Raw genomic sequence first — 12,658 nt, forward strand, 5'->3', positions numbered from 1 at the left:
AGACTAACGTTTTACTTTTTGCCAATAAAATTCGTCGTGCTAACGTTGAAAAGAAAATACATTCAGTTAAATATGCTTTATTGTCAAAAAAATTTTAAAATTTTGTAGACAAAGCTATATACAAAGCTATATACAAAACACACAAATATAGAAACCAAAATACAAGTACTAAATAAATATATACAAAACTGGGTACAAAAGACATAAATGTACCTGGTCAAATTTCTTATACTAAATGTAAAAAGTAAGAAAATAGGAAAGTAAATAAAAATAGTAAAGTAACAAAAACAGTCAAAAACATTAAAACAATGTTTAAAAAGTCATAAAAAATTTTATAGATATTTAGCAATACAAAATATTGCTATTCTACATCGTAAATAATTTAATAATTAGCCAGTGCGTGCATGATACTCAAAAATTAATATCTGCATCACAGCATCTGCCCCAGAATGGAAGGGCGTAACGAGCGGGACTCAAAAAGGGCATAATACACTGTTCTTGATGAAAAAAGATTTAATTCCCTGGAAACTGATCTTATGGCAAAACAAGCTGAACTTAATTCTTTAGATAAAACATCGATATGTAATTCCCACTTCAAAGAGTTGTCAACAATAAGTCCCAAAAATTTCACAGATTCAACAACGTCCAAGCTGGTGTTGCTAAGTACAAATGGTTGGAGAGTACCTTTATAAGATAAGACTTTAGTTTTTGAGATGTTTAAGCAGAGAAGATTCGAATCGCACCACGATTTAATGTTGATAAGGTCTTTAGCAATAGTTGCATGAAGTGCCGCAACATACGGCCTAATTTACGAAAATTATTTTTGCTTAAAGTGTCAATAGTAAATCTGACCAATAAAGCATCATGGTGATTCAATATGATAATAACCCCTTGGCTTTTACTAAGAGCGTCAAGATTCTAGGTTTAACTATTGATTCTTCTCTTCTTTAAGTTTCCAAGGACCTATTAGTGCTGTAACCAGCTGAAAATGCAAATAACCCAGCAGAAACTGCAACGTGTACAAAAACCGTGTTGTCGATTTGTGTGTAATTTACGAAAATTTGATCATGTGTCATATACATGGCTAAAAATGTCATTTCTTTTTTAATTTCATTTTCTTACATTTATGTATCGGCTCTATAAAAACCAAAAGCCAAAATATATATGTTGGAGAAATTAGTTCCAAGAAATGCGATTCATGATAGAGAAATAAGACATTGCCACACCATAGCAGAGCTTTTTTCTCACGTAGTTATACTTACATTGCCGTACCAATTTATAATCGATTTAGTAGCTTTAGCTAATCTTCGCCTTTTTGGGCAAATGTAATGTAATGTGCATTTGATACCAAATAAAGACATACATATTTATTTATTTATTATATATAAATAAGAATTTCACTTTTTCACCTTTTTATACATCATTACTTCATTTTCTTAATAGTGTCTAGATCGCTTGAAAATAGTAGTTTTCTCCCTTAATTTGTCAAATTAAACCCGAAAAACATCATTTTATTTCCATATTCTTTTAATTCTCAGACTGAGATAGGGATATATAAATGAGAATTCGACTATTTCACCTTTTTCTATACCATTGCTTCATTTTCTTGATAGTCTTTAGATCACCTGGAAATAGTGTTTCTCTTTCTTAATTTGTCAAATTATATCCAAAAAACAATAGCAAATATATATAAAAATGTTGATATTGTCCACTGTTACCAGTTAATTTTTTTTTCTAAAAAACTAGGCAAGTTAAAATAAAAATCGCCGTGTCTGAGCGTATTTTCGAATTATTTATTATGGAACTTATTACATTTGGTTAATAGACACTATATACCGAAAATTTTATCATTGAAATATAGAACGCTTAAAAAAAGATTCTAGTTAGCTAAATAAAAACAGGCAGACTCCACATCTAAATAGCTTTAAGGGTGAATAAATAAGGGGATTCAGTTATTGGAAAAGTTTTTACTCGTCACACTAAAGAGGTCTAAAAGTTTTTTTCCTCAGTCAACTTATTTTAAACTTCTTTTTTAAATTCAGAACCATCGAAGCACAATATTAAACTAATTTTCTTTTTATATGACTAATATTTTACTTCTCGTTACCATTATTGGTATACCCGACCGGTTTAGTCAATCGAGTTTTCGCACCTCTCGGCTGTCCAAAACCAGGTCATTTCAGATAAGTTATCAATTTTCAAAAAATTTAAATTTTCTTATATGCATTTTAAATATCCAATAATCAGCCATTTAAATACCCAAAATAATACCACCCAGATGCACGCTACGTCCAAAAGAAGAAAAGACCAAATCGTACTTATCCGAAATTTATTTTTATGCCTCCCATATTTACCCAAAACGTTATTTGAAATGTCACAGCGTGAACCCAGCGTGTTCTTTGCACAAATTTCGGTTGAAAATTAACTGTGTATGTGTGTGGCACCCACTTGTCAAAGGTTACAGGACCCATCTGTCTTAAAAAGGGCTTGAAATACCATTATTTTTCTTTTTTCGATTTTAGGGAAGTGACTTGCACGTTTTTAGTGATTTGTAGGTAGCTGGAGAGATAATTTGACAAATTCGAAGAGACATCTTAAGAGGATGCGGGCTTAAGTGGATTTTTATATGATCAATCTTATAGCAATAATAATTCCGTGAAACTTATTTTTATGAAAGTGTTTTTATGTTGATACTAAACAAAGAATTTCTCAAGAATATTATGTTTGTTATCGGCAAATGGTGTCATTACACTTTTACACAGTAATCGTTATTGCGTTTTTATACTAATGACTAAAATGGACTAAAAAAATAAAATTCTTACCTTAGTGGTATTTAAAAACAGGCAGTGTCGAGACAAGGTTGGTTATCTGGAATATTAAGAATAATATTGTATTAGTCTTCTTTTATATCTTAATTGATGGAGTAAATATTTTTGGATTTTTTTTATGTATATTTACTGAGAGGCGTGTTAAGAAGAAGAAATTATACAAATATTTTATTTTATGTCAATATATAAAAAATGTTACATTTACAATATCTTGGTATACTCAGTTAATTAAAATTTAACAAATTATAAATACATTGAAATAGTATATATTTTAAAAAGACATTATAGAATAATTTTTTTCTTATATCTGGTCAATAACATATTTAATCTATATAACTAAAATAACAAAATGTGTGCTTGATCATAAATTTCTTTAACCCAGATGCGATAGTCCGGTAAAACCTCGCATCTTAGGAAATTAGTTTCAGACAAACCGCATGGAAGTATTTTTATTTAAATCGACTAACGTACATTAATATAGTTCGTGTGATGGTACAGAACTATTTAATTAACCATAAACTTCAGTGTAATTAATCTAAAACAGTAAATGGCATACGAATAAATTGAAGCATGAAAATATGGGATGTTCTCTAATTCTAGTGTAAACGTAACCGTCAATTGAGATTAATATGAGATCGAATTTTTTTATTACTGTGAAATATTATACAACATATCTTTGATGTTAGGTAATAGGGGCTTAAGTCAAAAAATATAGTTTTTCAGAAAACGAATTTGAAAATTTAAAAAATTGCTGTAAATACGATTATAATTTTAAGCCTGAAGTTTTTGATATTAGTCAGAGTATTTAATTCTTTTTTAGATCAAATACTATTCATTATCTACAGAAGTGTATTTTCCAAAATTTGAATGACTTAAGTCTTTATGAACAAAAAAAAAATTTTTTTTAGCTTACTGATTTTTAGTAAAGGACTTATGTCAGAATGGAGTAACTTTTAATAAGGCAAATAATATCAAAATACATGTTTTAAAAAACACAAACTAACTTTTTTCCCTTAGAAACTAATTGATTCATTTAGCCTAAGTAAGTATTTAATTTTCTTCTTGTTCTACTGCTTCATCCACTAGATCTGGGTCATTATCAATAACTTTAGTATCGCTAGGTAAATTTTGATAAAATTGGTGAAACACTGGTGGCACCAAAGAAAGAAGCGAACACAAGTCTTTCTTTTTCTCCTTTGATATTGGAAGTAACCCTTTAGTATATAGTTCCTTAACTACCAAATCTTTTAGGTTTTGACTTTTGCCCCGTCTCAGAAAGCTTATAATTTTAAAATCTTTAGTATCAGATATAGAACTTTTGTAACGTTCCATACCGCCATTATTATATTGTAGCCATTGCACATTATGCCAATAAAACTGTTCGCTTAATATATTTTTGTTTCTGTTGACCATTACTGATATGATTTTAATAACCCGGAAAAATCCAAGAATTCATTTTGCTCCATTTCATGGACTTTAAATAGTCTTTTTCTTCCAGTTGTTCTCACCAACTGGTACCAATCGTGTGGATGATATACTGGAACTTCCATTTTCTTTTTTCGCTTTTCTATCATGGAATGTCAACATTCCATTCCATATTATGCTTATCGTTAAATTGATATTTTCACTTTGAGCCTTTATAAATATAGCAGCGACATGACTGTTTCGATTTTGTCCACCACATGTGTCGAAGTAAAAAGTTATATTATTTACATCATTGGGCAAATTTTTAATGTGTGTACAAGCAGGAAGCAATTTCATTACCTGCCCGAGCAGCCAATGCTTCATGCCACATGTAATGCGTTGATTCTCCATTGCTATCATGCACTGTTAAATTATACGTCCAGAGCTGACGTTTATAGAATGCTACTGAAGAAGTTATAAAGGGTGTTGGAAGGCACTGCTGGAGATCAAAACTAAAGCATTTTTTATAGGGATTTATTTTAGCTTCCGTCTTATATTTAGTTTTTGCTTCGAATGCAGCATTAGCTTGATTGTGATGCAATTCCAGTTCCTTTTGTAAACGAATTTCATCTTCTTTATTTCCTGATTTAGAAGCAACCTGTATTTGCATACTAAGAGTGTCGGACTTATAGCAGGTATCAACATATGGCTTTTTAAACGATATTGCCTTCCTTCTTTGTACAGATCGTACATAATTCGCAGATTTAGATGCGATGGTAGGTACCTTTTATCATTTGTACGTCTTGTATAATGACTCTCGTGAGAAGGGAACGATTTAATATGTGTACGCACTTCATTAAATTCCTGTTCAGATTTTTTATTTACGGAAGGTGTTATACCTCTTTGATCTTCAACAGTAATGCCAGAAGTGCTTTGCATTTTGTTTTTTAAAACCACTTTTATAAACTTTTCCTTTTCATCCAAAGTCTTACAAAAACAATCTTTGCATACAGATATTCTTTTTCCATTTATTTCAAAAAAATATTCGTAAGTTACTTCTCTGTTTTTTGAAGAGTCGCGTTTTCTTTTACGACTTACTTGGATATCTTTGGAATTAATTAGATTTGCAATAAATATTACCCTTTTGCTATGGGATCCTAAGGACCAATATTCATCAAAAACTTTTTTTCGAACGTCTTCATTTAGTGTTTGTGCGCATTTATTTCTACAATCTTTTAAAGGCTTCATATGTCTTGCATTTACCATTTTACCGCTTATATTCACGTAACTTTGTCCAGAATGAATTTTTTCAGTGAAGGGGCTGGCGGTGATGTTACAGACCCTATATCTGGGATCTGATCTTCTGTTAGCGACACAGCTAAACTTTTATTTATTGTATCGCCGATAACTAGAAATGTAAAATTAGTCAGTACCATACACGATAAAATTACAAGCAAAAATGGTTCTTTTACCATACCGTTTTAAAAGCATTCACCTTTATTACTTGCTGTATCCAACTGTATATAATTTTCACCCAAAAAATTCTCATCAAAGTCCAAAATATTTGAAAAATCCGAATTAACAGTTAGAGAAGGCATTAAAATTTTGTAACTTGGGTGATCAGTATTAGGCATTTCTTTGTGATCATTATCCGGTGTATGGGAGTGTGAAATAACTGGAATTAATAATTTATCTTTTTGTAAATTTATAATGAGATTATGTTATGTCGTATTAAAATACTTTACTAATAATAAACATAAGACAATTTTAAACATTATAACAATGATATTTACCTGTTTCTTCACATTTTCTTGCCAATTGCAAAATAAGTTTACTTCTTGCACTCATGTTAACTCAACGATTAACAAATAACGACTACACATAAACTTCTAATCACGTGTAAATTCCACATACATAATAATGATAAATTGATACGAAAGTCTTAAGTCAGCAATGCAATTTTAAATTTAAAAATAACGTTTTGATATAAAGGACTTAAATTGACTTAAGTCATTATGACACTACTTTCCTTTTACAATGATTTGGTACGAAGGTCTTATGTAAACTTAAAACTCTATTACCAGACCAGAATTTTTTTTTTTACTTAAGTCTTTTGTACCAATTTATGGGGCCTAAATAAAAACGGTACCACTTAAGTCTCTAATATCACCAGAATGAGCAAAAAATTTTGACCTAAGACCAAAATTTTTCGGGATTTCGTCAAAAAGTGACTTAAGACCTTTATACCTAACATCAAAGATATATCAAATATATTCAAAAATTAATTTACCAAGTAGAAAGGGGTTTAGCAGCAAATATCTTTTAGTGAAGTTTTTTACCTTAAAAAAAGAAGCCAATAGTAGAAATAGGTTTTACGGAACTAGGTTAAGCCAAATGGCCATATTTTTTTTAGGATATCTTAATATAAAAATATGTATTTGAAGAAGTAGTCCATACTTGCAGTGGAGTTAATAAGTCAAAGGGTAACTAAAATTGCTTCTGTCATGCTCCACTAAATTTATTTAAAAATCATCTATCCTACATGTTTAGAATATATAAGATGTCCATCTTCAGGTATATACAATGAGGGTTTTCGTCACAACATATAAGTATAACCAGCTATCGTGCTACTGGCAAGGTCAGGTTGACATTTTAACTTTTGACAGAAGTGCTTTGCATTTTGATTTTTAAAACCACTTTTATAAACTTTTCCTTTTCATCCAAAGTCTTACAAAAACAATCTTTGCATACAGATATTCTTTTTCCATTTATTTCAAAAAAATATTCGTAAGTTACTTCTCTGTTTTTTGAAGAGTCGCGTTTTCTTTTACGACTTACTTGGATATCTTTGGAATTAATTAGATTTGCAATAAATATTACCCTTTTGCTATGGGATCCTAAGGACCAATATTCATCAAAAACTTTTTTTCGAACGTCTTCATTTAGTGTTTGTGCGCATTTATTTCTACAATCTTTTAAAGGCTTCATATGTCTTGCATTTACCATTTTACCGCTTATATTCACGTAACTTTGTCCAGAATGAATTTTTTCAGTGAAGGGGCTGGCGGTGATGTTACAGACCCTATATCTGGGATCTGATCTTCTGTTAGCGACACAGCTAAACTTTTATTTATTGTATCGCCGATAACTAGAAATGTAAAATTAGTCAGTACCATACACGATAAAATTACGAGCAAAAATGGTTCTTTTACCATACCGTTTTAAAAGCATTCACCTTTATTACTTGCTGTATCCAACTGTATATAATTTTCACCCAAAAAATTCTCATCAAAGTCCAAAATATTTGAAAAATCCGAATTAACAGTTAGAGAAGGCATTAAAATTTTGTAACTTGGGTGATCAGTATTAGGCATTTCTTCATGATCATTATCCGGTGTATGGGAGTGTGAAATAACTGGAATTAATAATTTATATTTTTGTAAATTTATAATGAGGTTATGTTATGTCGTATTAAAATACTTTACTAATAATAAACATAAGACAATTTTAAAAATTATAACAATGATATTTACCTGTTTCTTCACATTTTCTTGCCAATTGCAAAATAAGTTTACTTCTTGCACTCATGTTAACTCAACGATTAACAAACAACGACTACACATAAACTTCTAATCACGTGTAAATTCCACATACATAATAATGATAAATTGATACGAAAGTCTTAAGTCAGCAATGCAATTTTAAATTTAAAAATAACGTTTTGATATAAAGGACTTAAATTGACTTAAGTCATTATGACACTACTTTCCTTTTACAATGTTTTGGTACGAAGGTCTTATGTAAACTTAAGACTCTATTATCAGATCAGAATTTTTTTTTTACATAAGTCTTTTGTACCAATTTATGAGGCCTAAATAAAAACGGTACGACTTAAGTCTCTAATATCACCAGAACGAGCAAAAAATGTTGACTTAAGACCAACATTTTTCGCGATTTCGTCAAAAAGTGACTTAAGGCCTTTGTACCTAACATCAAAGATATATCAAATAAGTTTACCGAAACTTATATTCAAAAATTAATTTACCAAGTAGAAAGGGGTTTAGCAGAAAATATCTTTTAGTGAAGTTTTTTACCTTAAAAAAAGAAGCCAATAGTAGAAATAGGTTTTACGGAACTAGGTTAAGCCAAATGGCCATATTTTTTTAGGATATCTTAATATAAAAATATAAAAAAAAACTATTTCTTTTACTCCTTTTTTCCTTTGTTTTTCTTATTGATCATAATGAATTTATTTTTCAATTCAATTTATATTTTCTAAAATACCTAAAACTAAGTTATGATATAAGCATGCATGTCTTAAAAATGGAAATAATGGTTCTTTGAAATTTGTAAGGCTGTAAGCTATAGCTTTTCATCTATTACGTATTGATAAATTTCCTTATAAGCGGAAATGTATTACTTATTGGAAATTGAACATACTTTTTATTTAATTGTAAAGTTTATTTCTTGAGAAACTTCTACATTTGTACATTTTAAGAAAAGGTGTTTGAGATCTCCTGTTAAAAAGTGTTTACTTTGTCATCTCCATGCTCTGATGCACACATCAACAAGAGTGAAAAGAAGCTTAGGCCTGACAGTAAGCATTACGTTACTTCTTTGTTTTCTAGTTTAATTAATGCGATCTTAATTGTCCAAAAAATTCTGGAAAAATACGTTTTACTAGGTAATCGAATTACCTAGTTGAAAAACGCTCCAACAGATCAATTCTCTTTTATTTATTGCATGTTTTCAGATTTCTAAAATATAACATCCTATACCAAACTGTTTTTGAAATATCAACAATTGAAAATCAAATTTTTAAAAAACTTTTCCAGGCTGTATTTTTTAAGTATTTTACAACTAAGGTGGGCCCAAACTAATTTAAGGAATATTAAGTAAACAATAGATAATAAAGATAGGTAATGAAAATAAACACTATTTATTGACTTTAAACTAGCTGATATGGGATTGCAGTTAGGTAGCAGTATTGTATGTTCCAGTCACTACAGGGGCAGAATGTCACAATCGGTACAATAGCTAAGGCAGTGGTGAGAATCCAAAAGAGCCCAATGTTCAATTCAACCACTAGTCAAGCGAGTTACATAAGGTATCTCCAAATCCAAGAAAACAAAAGCGTTACCTACAGGGTAAACTGAAGTTTTCCCTGGGGAAAACCAGGATAACTCCAATAAAACCAAAAAATAAAGCCTAACAAAAGGCGGATAACCAAAACTGAAAACCGCAAACTCAAACCTTAAAAAATACCCTCTTTTAAAATAGGATCAAGTAGTAATCTTAGGTCTTCCTCGCAAACCAATGAGGGTTACAAAAATCGATCCACTAAGGTATGTGATGCAGTGGATTTGATCTTAAATAAACTAAACTTCAAATGTAATTAAATCACTATTTATTAAAGGTTAAATTTCCAAAAATTCTAAAGACAGATTAGGTTACAATATTGCAACAAAGTAAAAACGTTCTAGAATCATTTTGACCACCAAAACTTCCCATGGGATGCTCAAGTATCATATAAAAGTGAAATGATAGAACCAACATCAAATGAGATGAACTCATGACAGAAAAATGAAACACGGCATAAAGGCGACGTCCACAATCGGCCTTAGGTTGAGACAACTAATCAGTCAACTGTCACCTCGACCGTCAATCCAATTCCAATTTATCTCTCATAAAAGAAATGTTCAAAGAGCAAGTTAAGATAATCAACGATTAATCATTTTTAATCTACACTAATTTAGTTTTATGATAAATTTTAATTATGCCATTGTAAATAAAGTATAGTTTATAAAGTATAATTAAAATTTCCCTTTTAATAAAAAGTTGATAAAACGATTTCCTTTTCCATTATAAGGCTTATAAAACCTCCTTCGCAAACACCCGCTGTTCATTCATTATCAAATCTCCCGCATTTTGCTGGAAATCAGCAAAACACACGCCCAACCTCATAAATAAAGGTTGCGTCATTAAAAAGAGCGCACACACAAGACGGCTATCCATCAAGCTGATGAAAAACAGCGAAAAAACTCTTTTTTTCTTTTTGCCCCACATTTTCCCTGTGGATAAATGATAAAATATGACGCCCCGCGTCAGTTTCCATTCATACGCACTCGGGCGTTACTAAATTGGAGATTATTAATTTTTAAAGTGACAAGATAATCGCGCCTTTGGACCGCCTGAATAGACTCTTTTCCTATTATGGTTTTAAATTGGCGTAATAGAAGTTCATTGGGTGTAAACTGTATATTATACAGAGGAGAACGCTTTTGGTAGATCGGTAACCAAAAGTTTATTTTCTATCAAAAAAATGAAAACAAACAATCTCAAGTAGAGAGAATATTTATTTGACGCCGGTGTACGGTCGGGTTCCCATTAGGTTTTCTACATGGCTCTTGGGGATTTTGTTTTGGAGAAACGACAAACTGCAGGCCTCTGCTTGTTCCAGTGGCACTCGCGAATGGATTTATGGTGGTTAATGAAAACAGACAGCCGAGACGGTATTATTGTGCAAACAAACGAGCAATGGCCCGTGAATTATGCGGCTTTACTACACGATATTCAAGTTTGGGCACTAGGGGAGCTTTATAAAGAGAACTTATGTTAATATTAAGACTTTTTTAAATCAGTACATACTTTCTATATTTTCTACCTAAAAAAATATATACAGGATACGATAAAAATATAAAAAGAAACAGTTTAAAAAAAAAACATGTTTCAAATCTTCTATATACAATATTACTTTTTTTTTTAATAAATTAATATTTTTATTTCAATAAATTACTATTTTTTTTACTTTTAAATTATATTTACTTAATAACAATAGCTGTGTATGCTCAAAAATATTATTTATAATTATATGCCACATATCTTGTGACCTCGTTTTTTCACAGACAGGCGGCCGTATTAAACCGTATTATAACACTCAAGCCACCCTGGTTAAAAGTAGAAAACAAACAATTAAAAAAATTTAAAATTAGAAAAAAGAAATGGTCTGGTGTCAATGGTGCGAGAAGCAAAAAATGTTATATTATCCTAACCTTAAGCCAAAACAACCCTGCTAAGCTTTAGCTAACCTTAAAAGACTTAATTTTACACTCTCCCAAGTGAAAAGAAATACCTAATGATTTGTCTAATACAAAAAAAATGAACTCATACTTTTCGTCTTTTTTACAAAATACTTCTCCGCATTCTTTTAACTAGCATAATTTCTATAATAACAACCTTTAGAGTAATCAGAATCACTTAAAGTTTGAAGTATTAATTAATATCAAAACGCTTACGCTATACTTATACAGCATGTTAGGCGTTCGATTTCCGATCAAATTATTACCGCCACTTAAGTTATAGTTTACGTAAATGGCCTGGCAAAAGCAGATAAATATTTCAAAAAATAAAATCCCTATACCTATGCAGGTAACATTTCATTAGGCAGTAAGACAAAGGGATATAGGGCGAAGTGCGACAAATAAGTACGCATTATGTGAAATACGAAAATAACATTTCATTTAAAAAAGACTATTATTACCAAATTAAATTTACAAAATTTGCTCAAAGTGACCACTATTGTTGTAATGGCAAGCTATTGCCCACAATGCAACCTACTGAGTAGCCTGGATTCAGTAGCTTAAAAAAGGGACCCCTTTTCTGATTTCTGGAACTTCCTGGTATACTTTCTGTTTCGTAGTACCCAAAAAAAATTAATCAAGAGGAGTTAAATCGATCCTCGGTAAATCCTTCGTTTACAGATAGCTCCATATTAAATAAAAACATACTTAAATTAGAATTATCACAGTATGATAAGAAGGCAATGGAGCAGCAATATAAATCCCTGACTTAAACATTCAATATTAATTTTAAATTGAAAAAAATTGTAGCATATTTACTTCTGAGGCAATTGCCATTAGAGAGGCACTTAAACTTGCCTTACAAGACAGTAACAAAAACTATGTTATACTATCGGAATCCCTGTCTGTTCTTCAAGGCATTGAAAGGTGGTATGCTTGATCTTATAAAGTTAACCCGATAATATGGGAAAATAAAAAACTTATACGTCGTTTATCCTTTTTTAACAAAAAAGTAACATTTCTATGGGTTTGGGCTCATACTGGTAATGAGCAGGTAGATTTGTTAGCCAAAAATAGTATTGCCGTCGGCAACTACATATGAACCTAATCTTCCTTGTCTCACTGATATAAACGCAATAATTAGGAATAATACAAATGTTAGAATGTTAGATGGAATGATATTTGGGAAAATATTTGCAAAGAATCTCCAACAAGTTATTGCAAATTAGTTCCAAAACTACCTTCTACATACTGGCATAGTGAACTAAACGTGCCAAGGCGTTTTAAAACAACTATAATTCGTATGAAATTTGGACATGCTTGGGACCCAGCATACCTAAACAAATT

At 30.6% G+C, this 12,658-nt stretch overlaps 1 protein-coding gene across 2 annotated transcripts in view; it reads right to left on the bottom strand.

Moving 5' to 3' along the window:
• LOC126739916 (frizzled-2) overlaps positions 1-12,658 on the bottom strand; it is a 198,236-nt gene that overhangs the window by 89,364 nt on the left and 96,214 nt on the right. For both annotated transcript variants that reach the window (XM_050445743.1, XM_050445744.1), the window contains one exon: positions 2,823-2,868. The gene's annotated coding sequence lies outside the window, so the exon portion shown is untranslated. The remainder of the gene's footprint in view (positions 1-2,822; positions 2,869-12,658) is intronic.

This window comes from Anthonomus grandis, chromosome 8 (genome assembly GCF_022605725.1).
Source record: "Anthonomus grandis grandis chromosome 8, icAntGran1.3, whole genome shotgun sequence".
Classification (NCBI taxonomy): domain Eukaryota; kingdom Metazoa; phylum Arthropoda; class Insecta; order Coleoptera; family Curculionidae; genus Anthonomus; species Anthonomus grandis.